Consider the following 15610-nt stretch of genomic DNA (forward strand, 5'->3'; position numbering starts at 1 on the left):
ACAAGGACTGCATTCCTTTACTGTATCTCACATTCCTCTCAAGGTTCAGGTCCCTTTTCAATTGATGTTTTCAAAAGATCGGGAAACAGCAGCAAGGTGAAACAAAAAAATCTAGTACAGTTAGTGGTGCACGACTCCAGGATTTGGATTTGTGATTGGAGTCGACTTTTGCTCAACTCCAAATCCTGTGGTTGGAGTCATAGGAGTCGACTCTTGCTCGACTCCCAAAACACAAATTTAATGGATGCTCATACACACCATCTCATTTTAATTGAACTTTATTTTATCAGGGAGTCATACTGAGACCAAGATCTCTTTTACAGATGAGCCCTGAATTACATTAATTACAGAAAAAACACACATCAATATAAATACAAAATGCAAGCAAAAAGAACAACATGGTCATAAAAAAACAAACGCATTCATCAGCAATAAGGTCCTCAATCACCTTTCTGAATTGCACTAGAGGCACCAAAATATCAAATTTAAGAACATTTTGAAGATTGTACCACAAATAAGGTGCAAGACACCTAAAAGCTGATTTACCTAACTCAATAGAGACCAAAGGAATATCCGAAGTTAACCATCCCTGAGACCGGGGGTGGTAACTCATGTCTAAAGTTCAGTAAAGATGTTTGGTAAAGTCAGTGGCGTATATTCATGGACGCCAAGCAAGGGCAGGCTTCCCCAAAAAAGTAAGTATTTTATGTTTTTATTTTCATCTTACGTCTCTCTGTGTTTCATCATTTCCCATCAATTCGTAAGAGGCTGAATGTATCTCACAGGAGAAAGCATCCAAGCAAGTGAAACAGCGCCCCCTCTGTCACTCTACGTGTAAGGCCATCTATTTGATACTGTCTAGCCCAAACGACTATGACCTTGTTGCCTCCCTATCCTAAATTAGCCATGGATGGAGGTAGGGATTTGGTTTGATTTAATTATCTGTACTGGCCAATGATTATAATGGCGATTCTGATCCAAACATGTATTCATATATTGTTGTGCCCCTGGCCTGAGAGGATGGAAGTTCAATATGTAGCTAGAGGTAGAAGGCTAATGTTAACTAGAGGACGATTCACACAGGATTCGTTTTTCCAAACTGCCCTCTGTAATTCTTTTTTTTTTTTCTCAAAATTAATTGACTCATGATGGAAGCCTGGAGGTTTTTATTGTATTATATTTAAACACTGTGTCTAGACAATAACATACTTTGATAACTTGTACTTGGCTGCCAAATGTATAGGTCTCCCTATAATATTTACATTTATTTAGTGTGATCATAATCATTATTTTAGGGATCCATAAATGGCAGACATCCTTCCTAATATCAATGCCCAACATCCTGCTGATTTGCGCTGCTGAACCGCATTTGCACTTGACTGTGTTTATGGATGAGAAAATTTTCCACAATTGTTTACACACGTTTGCTGAATATTTGGCCCAGTTTCCCAAATCTTTGGCCCAACACAAAACCACAAAACTCTACAAATCTCTAGCAAAAGCAAACACTGCATTCAAAACGGTTCTCTCTTTCCAAAATGTTTTGTTTTTGCATCAAAATGACACGGGTCTTATGAATAGATCTGTCTACCAACCAACAAAACACTGGTGAATATCCCATCGGTAGGTTTATGCCTTTTGCATTTTCAGTGTTACACTGTAGCCGGCTGTAAAATATTGTTACAGTAATGTATACCTACTTAAATGTACATAAATAAACACACAAATGCAATACAGTAACAAAAACATTGTCATTTATTTCCAAAATGCAGTATCTCTGAACACTTGTGTTTTGTATGGAACACTTTCCATGCCCAACAGGAGAAAACCCTTTATCTTCCTGAATGTTTTTCCTGGTTATCTGTAAAAAAAAAAGACAAATGAAAGTGGCTCATTCTTTCAAAACTCTAAACACAAAAAGACAAAAACACATGCAAAATGTAAGGAAAAAATACATTGAGCTGCATCCTGCCTCCTATTTTGGTCTCGCCACAACACCTCATCTACATCACAAGTGATGTTCTCCCTGGCTAAACAGCAGGGAAAGTATCTTCTGGAGTGACGGATCCAGCCGCTGAAAGCCCCCACAACAACTTCACCAAATGCATCCTCCATTGCCTGGAGAAAAGACATGCGTGCAAGGTGATGGCGGTCATACACATTCCATCGCTATGCCGAAAAAAACTCTTCAATTGCATTTAGGAATGGAGAACATAGTGGGAGGAAAAGAACAATAAATTGTGGGTAGTCGATGAACCAGTTGCGGACCAGATCAGCCCGGTGAAAACTCACGTTGTCACAGATGACAACATACCTGGGCTGCTCTGGTCCACCCCTCTGCTCGGCTGGAACGAGGATGCCATGTAGTGTGTACAGGAATGTGATGAGAAGGGCAGTGTTGTAGGGACCAAGGTTGGCATGGTGATGGATGATGCCTTGCTGGCTAACGGCTGTGCACATGGTGATATTCCCTTCATGCTGTCCAGGGCCATTCACAATGGCACGGTGGCCAATAATGTTCCCTCCCCATCCCCTTCTTTTGGCTAGGTTAAAGCCAGCCTCATCAATGTAAATATAAACGTGCTGAATTGCAGAAGCATCCTGCTCTAAGACTCTTTGAAACAGACATGTGACATAGACCTAGAGCAGTCAATATGGTGAGGCACAATACACTGGATTACAGTACTGTAATGTGTCTATACAGTGCTGATATGATAGTAAATTCACAGTATAGTACTTGCACATATTCATAGGGCTGTTCTTTAACCCTCTCTGAGTTTTGCTCAAATGGCACCCTGTAGACCGGTTTCATCCGGATTCGGTTGCGCTGTAATACACGGTCCAATGTAGACAAGCCCACCTGGTGAATGTTATTGAATATTGTGTTGTCTGCAATTATGTGGTTCTGGATTTCTCATAGTCTAATTGTTTGCCACCACCATGTTCACAATAGCGGTCTCCTGTTCTGGTGTGAACAGCTGATGTCTTCAACCATGGCCTGGCCGTCTCAGTTCTGCAGAAGATCCACAAATATGATATGATTGGTTACAATAAGCTAAAATAATCTATTTTCTTTCAATATGAAATGATATTACTGTAACATTGGCCAACAATCAGAGTAACATAGACCTACTGATATGTCGGACTGCAGTATACTACAGTATACATACATAAAGAGCATAATGTAGATGGTAGGTAACTTACCGGTTGTCATTCCTGAATGTACGGATGACAGATGCAACTGTGTAGTGGCTCAGGTTGGGCTGAACTCTCTGCCCAGCCTCTCTCATAGTCAATCCATGGTTGAGCGCATGGTCAACAAATGTGGCCCTTGATCTCATCTGAGACAACTGTCCTTCCTCATCCTCCACTTACTCTCACTCCTTCACCTCTAGCTCTTGCTTTACCATTGACTTCCATGTTCCCCCAAAACAGGAGAGCTCATCTGTGGCCTTTTAAAGTGCTAAAGCTCTGATTTATAAGTGAACAATTCAGCAACTAGTGTTTACACCTGTGAGGAGTGGGTGTTGCCAATTGGTGTATAGAGCTTGGCATTGTGATTGGCATTGCTTTCCAAAGGGACTAAAGAGATTTTAATTTTGAATGTTGTGCCTAATATATCAAATCAAATTTATTTGTCACATACACATGGTTAGCAGATGTTAATGCGAGTGTAGCGAAATGCTTGTGCTTCTAGTTCCGACAATGCAGTAATAACCAACAAGTAATCTAACTAACATTTCCAAAACTACTGTCTTATGCACAGTGTAAGGGGATGAGAATATGTACATAGAGATACATGAATGAGTGATGGTACAGAGCAGCATAGGCAAGATACAGTAGATGGTATCGAATACAGTATATACATATGAGATGAGTATGTAAACAAAGTGGCATAGTTAAAGTGGCTAGTGATACATGTAATTACATAAGGATGCAGTAGATGATATAGAGTACAGTATATACATATACATATGAGATGAATAATGTAGGGTATGTAAACATTATATTAGGTAGCATTGTTTAAAGTGGCTAGTGATATATTTTACATCATTTCCCATGAATTCCCATTATTAAAGTGGCTGGAGTTGAGTCAGTGTGTTGGCAGCGGCCACTCAGTGTTAGTGGTTGCTGTTTAACAGTCTGATGGCCTTGAGATAGAAGCTGTTTTTCAGTCTCTCGGTCCCAGCTTTGATGCACCTGTACTGACCTCGCCTTCTGGATGATAGCGGGGTGAACAGGCAGTGGCTCGGGTGGTTGTTGTCCTTGATGATCTTTATGGCCTTCCTGTAACATCGGGTGGTGTAGGTGTCCTGGAGGGCAGGTAGCTTGCCCCCGGTGATGCGTTGTGCAGACCTCACTACCCTCTGGAGAGCCTTACGGTTGTGGGTGGAGCAGTTGCCGTACCAGGCGGTGATACAGCCCGCCAGGATGCTCTCGATTGTGCATCTGTAGAAGTTTGTGAGTGCTTTTGGTGACAAGCTGAATTTCTTCAGCCTCCTGAGGTTGAAGAGGCGCTGCTGCGCCTTCTTCACGATGCTGTCTGTGTGAGTGGACCAATTCAGTTTGTCTGTGATGTGTATGCCGAGGAACTTTAAAACTTACTACCCTCTCCACTACTGTTCCATCGATGTGGATAGGGGGTGTTCCCTCTGCTGTTTCCTGAAGTCCACAATCATCTCCTTAGTTTTGTTGACGTTGAGTGTGAGGTTATTTTCCTGACACCACACTCCGAGGGCCCTCACCTCCTCCCTGTAGGCCGTCTCGTCGTTGTTGGTAATCAAGCCTACCACTGTTGTATCGTCCGCAAACTTGATGATTGAGTTGGAGGCGTGCGTGGCCACACAGTCATGGGTGAACAGGGAGTACAGGAGAGGGCTCAGAACGCACCCTTGTGGGGCCCCAGTGCTGAGGATCAGCGGGGTGGAGATGTTGTTGCCTACCCTCACCACCTGGGGGTGGCCCGTCAGGAAGTCCAGTACCCAGTTGCACAGGGCGGGGTCGAGACCCAGGGTCTCGAGCTTGATGACGAGCTTGGAGGGTACTATGGTGTTAAATGCCGAGCTGTAGTCGATGAACAGCATTCTCACATAGGTATTCCTCTTGTCCAGATGGGTTAGGGCAGTGTGCAGTGTGGTTGAGATTGCATCGTCTGTGGACCTATTTGGGCGGTAAGCAAATTGGAGTGGGTCTAGGGTGTCAGGTAGGGTGGAGGTGATATGGTCCTTGACTAGTCTCTCAAAGCACTTCATGATGACGGAAGTGAGTGCTACGGGGCGGTAGTCGTTTAGCTCAGTTACCTTAGCTTTCTTGGGAACAGGAACAATGGTGGCCCTCTTGAAGCATGTGGGAACAGCAGACTGGTATCGGGATCGATTGAATATGTCCGTAAACACACCAGCCAGCTGGTCTGCGCATGCTCTGAGGGCGCGGCTGGGGATGCCGTCTGGGCCTGCAGCCTTGCGAGGGTTAACATGTTTAAATGTTTTACTCACCTCGGCTGCAGTGAAGGAGAGGCCGCATGTTTCGTTGCAGGCCGTGTCAGTGGCACTGTGTTGTCCTCAAAGCGGGCAAAAAAGTTATTTAGTCTGCCTGGGAGCAAGACATCCTGGTCCGTAACTGGGCTGGTTTTCTTCTTGTAGTCCGTAATTGACTGTAGACCCTGCCACATACCTCTTGTGTCTGAGCCGTTGAATTGAGATTCTACTTTGTCTCTATACTGACGCTTAGCTTGTTTGATAGCCTTGCGGAGGGAATAACTGCACTGTTTGTATTCAGTCATGTTACCAGTCACCTTGCCCTGATTAAAAGCAGTGGTTCGCGCTTTCAGTTTCATGCGAATGCTGCCATCAATCCACGGTTTCTGGTTAGGGAATGTTTTAATCGTTGCTATGGGAACGACATCTTCAACGCACGTTCTAATGAACTCGCACACCGAATCAGCGTATTCGTTAATGTTGTTGTCTGACGCAATACGAAACATATCCCAGTCCACGTGATGGAAGCAGTCTTGGAGTGTGGAATCAGCTTGGTCGGACCAGCGTTGGACAGACTTCAGCGTGGGAGCTTCTTGTTTTAGCTTCTGTTTGTAGGCAGGGATCAGCAAAATGGAGTCGTGGTCAGCTTTTCCGAAAGGAGGGCGGGGCAGGGCCTTATATGCGTCGCGGAAGTTAGAGTAACAATGATCCAAGGTTTTTCCCGCCCTGGTTGCGCAGTCGATATGCTGATACAATTTAGGGAGTCTTGTTTTCAGATTAGCCTTGTTAAAATCCCCAGCTACAATGAATGCAGCCTCAGGATGTATGGATTCCAGTTTGCAAAGAGTCAAATAAAGTTCGTTCAGAGCCATCGATGTGTCTGCTTGGGGGGGAATATATACGGCTGTGATTATAATCGAAGAGAATTCTCTTGGTAGATAATGCGGTCTACATTTGATTGTGAGGAATTCTAAATCAGGTGAACAGAAGGATTTGAGTTCCTGTACGTTTCTGTCATCACACCACGTCTCGTTAGCCATAAGGCATACGCCCCCGCCCCTCTTCTTACCAGAAAGTTGTTTGTTTCTGTCTGCGCGATGCGTGGAGAAACCCGCTGGCTGAACCGCCTCCGATAGCGTCTCTCCAGTGAGCCATGTTTCCGTGAAGCAAAGAACGTTACAGTCTCTGATGTCCCTCTGGAATGCTACCCTTGCTCGGATTTCATCAACCTTGTTGTCAAGAGACTGGACATTGGCGAGAAGAATGCTGGGGAGTGGTGCACGATGTGCCCGTCTCCGGAGTCTGACCAGAAGACCGCCTCGTTTCCCTCTTTTACGGCGTCGTTTTTTGGGGTCGCCGGCTGGGATCCATTCCGTTGTCCTGGTTGAAAGGCAGAACACAGGATCCACTTCGTGAAAATCATATTCTTGGTCGTACTGATGGTGAGTTGACGCTGATCTTATATTCAGTAGTTCTTCTCGACTGTATGTAATGAAACCTAAGATGACCTGGGGTACTAATGTAAGAAATAACACGTAAAAAAACAAAAAACTGCATAGTTTCCTAGGAACGCGAAGCGAGGCGGCCATCTCTGTCGGCGCCGGAAGTACTGTGTGTAGTGTTTTGCAAAAAGTGTGATATAGAATTGAAAACTGAGTGTAAAGCTGGAATTGTGCTTGCAATTTTGCAGACTTGGTTTAATGATTTGGTACATGAGTTTCAGGTTTCTGTGATTGCGTTTCAAGTTCCAATTTTCTGTGATTGCATTTCAAGTTCCAATTTTAGTGTGTAACCAATTGGGAAAAACTGTAACTTGCCATTTCCAAAAAGTTTAGCGGGGATGCTGTTTTGCGATCTATTGCCTAGGACAGGGCTCTCCAACCCTGTTCGTGGAGAGTTACCAGGGTTTCATTAAATAAACTATAGGCAATAGTTTTTATTGGACATTTAAGCCTAATTATACTGATGCAGTTGGCAATGTTCAACTTCAATTCACTGGCACTATAAAGAATATCTTAACCATAATCATTGATAGCCTAATATATACTTTATTATAAACTGGATGGTTCGAACCCTGAATAATGATTGGCTGACAGCCGGGGTATATCAGACCGTATACCACGTGAATGACAAAACATGTATTTTTACTGCTCTAATTACATTGGTAACCAGTTTAGAATAGCATTAAGGCACCTCGGGGGTTTGTGATATATGGCCAATATACCACGGCTAAGGGCTGTGTCCAGGCATTGCGTCGTGCATAAGAACAGCACTTAGTCGTGGTATATTGGCCATATACCACATCTCATCGGGCCTTATTGCATATACTTTTGGTGAATTTACGAGGCATTGCTAGATACAGATTACCAAAATATAGCCTAAATGCACGGTTCTGACCGCCTCGCTTTCTCTTTGCTATGAAAAACGCTAAATATATGTTTGGTCTTCGGTCTGTTGGAAGTAGAATAGCTCAGCCTACTCATTGATAGTCCCTACTTTAGTGAACTTGCATGAGTCATTGCATGCAAATAAATAGCGAAATACAGCATTGCGGTAGCCTATAGTCTACATCTTTTGATTACCGATGCACGATTCTGACTTTCTGCCTGGTGGCCGACATGCCTGCCTATGCCTGGCTGTGACCCTTCCGTCTCTCTCTAGCTTGCTCTTTCGTTGCAGTGAAAGTATGTGTTCACGAAGTAGACTACGGAAAATAGTTCCCTCTGCTGCAACAATACTGAATGTTAGGAGTCGATTCCAAGCATGACACCCAGAAATGGGAGTCGAAGGGCAAGGAGTCGACTCCCCACTACTAGGTACACTGTCCAGATGCATAATTCGAATAAAAACAATTAGCCATTTAGCAAGCTAGCTAACAATGTCAAAAAGAGTAGCTTCAAGGACCATAATGGACCAATCTCATCCATTTATGTGGTAAGCTTTTCAGTCTTATTTGTTGTGCATATCTACTACGGATGATAACCATGGATAAGATTGGATTGTTTATTTTGGTGCTCTACTAGTATCAGGGAAACGCATGTCAGCACAATACTTAGTATCTGCATTGTTCTAGAGTGGAAGCAGTGGATGTCCTGAAGGCTTACTCTTTCAACTCCCGTGCATCACTCCTCCCTGTGGGAGGACTTCACAGGTTCGACAGCAGTTTGCACCAGTCACTGAAATGTCTACATATTTACGAGCAGTGGTGTAAAGTACTTAAGTAAAAATACTTTTAAGTATTACTTGAGTCGTTTTTGTACCTGTACCTTACTATTTATATTTTTGACAACTTTTACTCCATTACATTCCGAAAGATTGATTTCCAAGATGGCGTATCAGTCAGACGTCTTTGTCCTGTCGTGTCCCTTGTATATATCTTTTTATTCGCATATCTTTAAATATTTTCCTAAACCTCAACTTCTAAATACTCTCCTGCAACCCACCTCACCCAATGTGGCGTGGAGCTGTTTTTTCTTCTCTAAAGTATTTCTATTTACTTCGGATCTGGAATCCCTCAACTGAAGCTAGCCAGCTAACTAGCTACCAGCTATCAGTCAGCAAACCACTGCTAGCGGTCATCAGCTAACCTTTAGCTCGGAAAGCGCTCTCCAGTTTGTACAACATGACTCAAACCAGAGCATAACGGACCTATTTTTCTCTCCATATCCCTGGATTCCTACCGCAAACTCTGAACCTTGTCATCTGGATCTTCGCAACCCGGCTAGGGCTCCTGGGCTACCACTGAAGCCCACTCCTGGGCTACAAAATCCGGACCCCTTCTACTGCCAGTACGGGGCACGGAACCCCGCCGATCCTCTATGGCTGGAATACCGACATAATCTGCCCGAGGATTCCAACAGGCCCCTCAGGTGCGACATCCGCTGAAGGCCCATTCTGTGAACTGCGGCCTGCTAGCCATCTAGAGCTACTTGGAACCCTAGTAATCAATGACTGGTCTATCGACGTCACTGCACGAGGAGGCAAAAACAGACTCCATCACGACGTCCCCCAAAGGCCCTTCTGCTAACTTGCTAGCCCCGGTCTACTAACTGCTAGCTTGCTAACCCCGGGCTGCTAACTGCTAGCTTGCTAGCCCCAGTCTGACAACTGCTAGCTTGTTAGCCCCGGCCTGCTAACTGTCTGAATCGCCATGTCCGCAGCCAGCCCAACCACTCACTGGACCCATATGATCACTTGGCTATGGATAGCTCTAATATCAATATGCCTCGTCCATTACTGTTCTGGTTAGTGGTTACCGTCTTATTTCACTGTAGAGCCTCTAGCTCTGCTCAATATGCCTTAACCAACCATGTTGTTCCACCTCCTACATATGTGATGACGTCACCTGGTTTATATGTCTCTAGAGGCAATCTCTCTCATCATTACTCAATGTCTAGGTTTACCTCCAATGTACTCAGATCCTACCTTACTTTTGTTTGTACACTATGCCTTGAATCTATGCTATCGTACCCAGAAACCTGCTCCTTTTACTCTCTGTTCCGAACGTGCTTGACGGCCAGTTCGTATAGCCTTTAGCATACCCTTATCCTACTTCTCCTCTGTTCCTCTGGTGATGTAGAGGTTAATCCAGGTCCTGCAGTTCCTAGCTCCACTCCCACTCCCCAGGTGCTCTCATTTGTTGAGAGCTCTCATTTGTTTTACTCACTGCTTTATCACACTCTGCCAACACAGATGTCTGAATCCTGGCTTAGGAAAACCACCAAAAACCCTGAAATCGCCATCCCTAACTATAATATTTTCCGCCAAGATACTGCCAAAGGGGGCGGTGTTGCAATCTACTGCAAAGATAGACCGAACTCTGCAGGCTTACTATCCAGGTCTGTACCCAAACAATTCAAGCTTCTACTTCTAAGAATTCACCTTTCCAGAAACAAGTCTCTCAACGTTGCCGCTTGCTATAGACCACCCTCTGCCCCCAGCTGTGCCCTCGACACCATATGTGAATTGATTGCCCCCCCATCTATCTTCTGAGCTAGTGCTACTAGGTGACCTAAACTGGAACATGCTTAACACACCGGTCATCCTACTATCTAAGCTTGATGACCTCAATCTCACACAAATGATCAATGAACCTACCAGGTACAACCCCAAATCCGTAAACACAGGCACCCTCATAGATATCATCCTAACTAACTCGCCCTCCAAATACACCTCGGCTGTTTTCAATCAAGATCTCAGCGATCACTGCCTCATCGCCTGCATCCGTAATGGGTCTGCGATCAAATGACCACCCCTCATCACTGTCAAACGCTCCCTAAAACATTTCTGCAAGCAGGTCTTTCTAATCGACCTGGCCGGGGTATCCTGGAATGACATCGACCTTATCCCATCAGTAGAAGTGCCTTCCTCACCATCTTAAACAAGCATACTCCATTCCAAAAATGTAGAACCAGGAATAGATATAGTCCTTGTTTCACTCCAGACCTGTCTTCCCTTGACCAGCACAAAAACATCCTGTGGTGTTCTGCATTAGCATCGAATAGCCCCCGTGATATGCAACTTTTCAGGGAAGTTAGGAAAGCTAAGGCTAGCTTTTTCAAACAGAAATTTGCATCCTGTAGTACAAACTCAAACACTGTAAATGGACACTGTAAATGGACATGGACACTGTAAAGTCCATGGAGAATAAGGGCACCTCCGCCCAGCTGCCCACTGCTCTGAGGCTAGGAAACACTTTGGGGAATTAGAGAATCACCAGCAGCAAGAGCGACATCATTGATGTATACAGAGAAGAGTCGGCCGGAATCTGTTTGTTAACTTGGCTTTCAAAGACCTTAGAAAGACAGGGTAGGATGGATATAGGTCTGTAGCAGTTTGGGTCTAGTGTGTCACCCCCTTTGAAGAGAGGTATGGCCACGGCAGCTTTCCAATCTTTGGGAATCTCAGACGATAAGAGAGGTTGAACAGGCTAGTAATATGGGTTGCAACAATTTTGGCATATAATTTTAGAAAGAGAGGGTCCAGATTGTCTAGCCCAGATGATTTGTATACTCTTTCAGAACATCTGCTGTCTGGATTTGGGTGAAGGAGAAGCTGGGGAGGCTTGGGCAAGTAGCTGTGGGGGGCTGTTGGCCAGGGTTGGAGTAGCCAGGAGGAAGGCATGGCCAGTCGTTGAGAAATGCTTATTGAAATTTTCCATTATCATGGATTTAGAGGCAGTTAACCCACCGTTCCTAGGCCGTCATTGAAGATAAGAATGTGTTCTTAACTGACTTGCCTAGTTAAATAAAAGGTATTAAAAAATAAAAATAATAAAACAATTGGCGCCCCAAAATACCGATTTTCCCGATTGTTATGAAAACTCGAAATCCGACCTAATTTAAAATCGGCCATTCCGATTAAATCGGTCGACCTCTGCAGTAAATTGCAACTCCTCCCCCTTTGGCAGTTCTATCTTGACGGAAAATGTTGTAGCTGGGTATGGAAATCTCAGAATTGTTGGTGGCCTTCCTAAGCCAGGATTCAGACACGGCAAGGACGTCAGGGTTGGCGGAGTGTGCTAAAGCAGTGAGTAAAACAAACTTAGGGAGGAGGCTTCTGATGTTGACATGAATGAAACCAAGGCTTTTTCGATCACAGAAGTCAACAAATGAGGGTGCCTGGGGACACGCAGGGCCTGGGTTTACCTCCACATCACCCGAGGAACAGAGTAGGAGTAGGATGAGGGTACGGCTAAAGGCTATCAAAACTGGTCGCCTAGAGCGTTGTGGACAAAAAGTAAAAGGAGCAGATTTCTGGGCGTGGTAGAATAGATTCAGGGCATAATGTGCAGACAGGGGTATGGTGGGATGCGGGTACAGCGGAGGTAAGCCCAGGCACTGAGTGATGATAAGAGAGGTTGTATCTCTGTATAAGCTGGTTTTAAATGGGTGAGGTCACAGCATGTGTGGGAAGTGGGACAAATGAGGAATGATGAGTGGAACTAGGGGCTCCGCAGTAAACTAAAACAATGAGAACTAACCTAAACAACAGTATACAAGGCATATTGACATATGAGAGAGACATACAGCGAGGCATAAAGTAATCACAGGTGTTGATTTGGGGAGCTAACCAAGACAACAACAGCTAATCAGCTAAAACAACAACAGGTAAAATGGTGATGACTGGGCAGAGAGGGTCGGTTAACTACACACAGAGCCTGAGTTTGTGTCTGGGGCCGACAAATATATATATTTTTTAATTAAAAATAAATAAACAGAATGGAGTACCGTGATTAATGGACAGTCCAGCGGGCATCAGCTATGTAGCCAAGTGATCATAGGGTCCAGCGGTCAGCAATAGAAGGAACAGGGGAGCCGCGGAGTTGTCGCTACCACGCGGGCGACGCGGCGTTTAAAGTTAGTAGCCCGGGGCTATTAGAAGCGTCTGCTCCAATGTCCGATGGAGGCTGGTTGAAGGCACAGCGGATGGAGTATTTGTCAGCAGACCTGTCATGGTGGTGTGGTGTGGCGGGGCGGGGCGCCGTGTCGACTAAGGATCCAAGCCAGATGGCAAAAGAGGTATTGTAGTAATTTAGTTTTCTATCCGGGAGATGCGCCTGGCTCACGGCTAACTGGTGCTAGCTTCGGGGCAGGGGCGTTAGCCACTATAGCCACTCGGTAGCAGCGGTGATCCGGTGCCAAGGTCCAGAGCTTACGGCAAGGATCCGGTGGAGTAGTGTGTTCTAGCCGTGTTTGGGTGGAGTCTGGGTGAACAACTGAGAGGGAGGTGGGCCTCAGGGATAGCTTCGGTACTGGGTAACTCAGTGGATGCTAGCTAGCTGTGAAGTTCAGGAGAATGGTCCAGGGATTATAGCAGGAATCCGGCGTTGTAGTGGAGAGACAGTCCGTTACTGGTAGGCTGGCGAGTATTATCCAAGCTAAAAAAAAGGGCTGGTACCTGTGCAGAAGGTAAAGGCTGCTAGCAGTGGCTAAATAGCTTGTAGCTAATTAGCTGGTTAGCTTCTGATGGCTAGGAGGTTCTTGCTATTAAAAAAATAAAAAATAATAGCGGTTCCGTATCACATTGGGTGAGGCAAGTTACCGGAAGGTTTAATTGGAGAAGAGATTGAAAATAAAATTGAAATATATACATAAAAAGATGAAAAAATACAAAAGTACACGAGAGGACGAACAAAACACGTGTGCACTGCTACGCCATCTTGGAATAAACTGAAACGAACTGCAGAATCACTAAAGCTGGAGACTCTTACCTCCCTCACTAGCTTTAAGCTCCAGCTGTCAGAGCAGCTCCCACATCACTGCACATAGCTCATCTGTAAATAGCCCATCCAATCTACCTCATCCCCATACTGTATTTATTTATTTAACTTGCTCCTTTGCACCCCAGTATCTCTACTTGCACGTTCATCTTCTGCACATTCTACCATTCCAGTGTTTAATTGCTATATTGTAATTACTTCGCCACCATGGCCTATTTATTACCTTACCTCTCTTATCCTACCTCATTTGCACATGCTGTATATAGACTTTTCTACTGTATTATTGATTGTATGTTTGTTTATTCCATGTGTAACTCTGTGTTGTTGTATGTGTCGAACTGCTTTGCTTTATCTTGGCCAGGTCGCAGTTGCAAATGAGAACTTGTTCTTAACTAGCCTACCTGGTTAAATAAAGGTGAAATAAATAAATAAAAACTTCAGACTTCAGCTGTATCTTTACTTTTACTCAAGTATGAAAATTGGGTATTTTTTTGCAATTGACATTGTAATCAATAACTAATGCAGATTAATATTGCCATTATGTTAAGCCTGCCCATGCAAGAATGAATGGGAAAACCATTGCAGTTTACCGTGCCATGATACTTTATTTTTGTGTAATACCACATTTCTGTACAGGGATGGTGATTATCACTGAGCTGGCTTTATGAGGAGATGAAGTATTTAAATTAATGTGTTGGATGTTACATGTTCAATATAACTACAAGTCTTTAAGGCATATACTGTAACAAATACTCCACATTGATCTGCTTAATTAACAAAACCACACTTTAATTTTAAACTCTGAAATAAACTGCATTTCCTTGGGTCTGTATTGTAACTGTACAATATTGAGGTAAACAAGTCATATTTAAATACAATACACTTAAAGTACAATATGTGATGACAAAATAACAAACTGTGGATTAAAAACAACCCAAACTGCACAGGAAGGCACAACATACAGTGGCAAGAAAAAGTATGTGAACCCTTTGGAATTATCTGGATTTCTGAATAAATTGGTCATAAAATTAGATCTGATTTTCATCTAAGTCACAACAACAGACAAACACAGTCTGCTTAAACTAATAACACACAAATTATATTGAATACATAATTTAAACATGAAAAGTCTAGGTTGGAAAAAGTATGTGAACCCCTAGGCTAATGACTTCTCCAAAAGCTATTTGGAGTCAGGAGTCCAATCAATGAGACGAGATTGGAGATGTTGGTTAGAGCTGCCTTGCCCTATAAAAACACTTGCAAAATTTGAATTTGCTACTCACAAGACGCATTGTCTGATGTGAACCATGCCTCGAACAAAAGAGATCTCAGAAGACCTAATATTAAGAATTGTTGACTTGCATAAAGCTGAAAAGGGTTACAAAATAATCTCTAAAAGCCATGATGTTCATCAGTCCACGGTAAGACAAATTGTCTGTAAATGGAGAAAGTTCAGCACTGTTGCTACTTTCCCTAGGAGTGCAAAGATGACTGCAAGAGCACAGCGCAGAATGCTCAATGAGGTTAAGAAGAATCCTAGAGTGTCAGCTAAAGACTTACAAAAATATCTGGAACATGCTAACATCTCTGTTGATGATTCTACAATACGTAAAACACTAAACAAGAATGGTGTTCATGGGAGGACACCACGGAAGAAGCCACTAATGTCCAAAAAAAACACATTGCTGCACGTCTGGATGTTCCACAGCGCTACTGGCAAAATATTCTGTGGACAGATGAAACTAAAGTTGAGTTGTTTGGAAGGAACACACAACACTATGTGTGGAGAAAAAAAAGGCACAGCACACCAACATCAAAACCTCATCCCAACTGTAAAGTATGGTGGAGGGAGCATCATGGTTTGGAGCTGCTTGGCTGCCTCAGGGCCTCGATAGCAAGCTGTCCTCGACGG

Source organism: Oncorhynchus tshawytscha, linkage group LG22 (assembly GCF_018296145.1).
Source record: "Oncorhynchus tshawytscha isolate Ot180627B linkage group LG22, Otsh_v2.0, whole genome shotgun sequence".
In the NCBI taxonomy this organism is placed as follows: domain Eukaryota; kingdom Metazoa; phylum Chordata; class Actinopteri; order Salmoniformes; family Salmonidae; genus Oncorhynchus; species Oncorhynchus tshawytscha.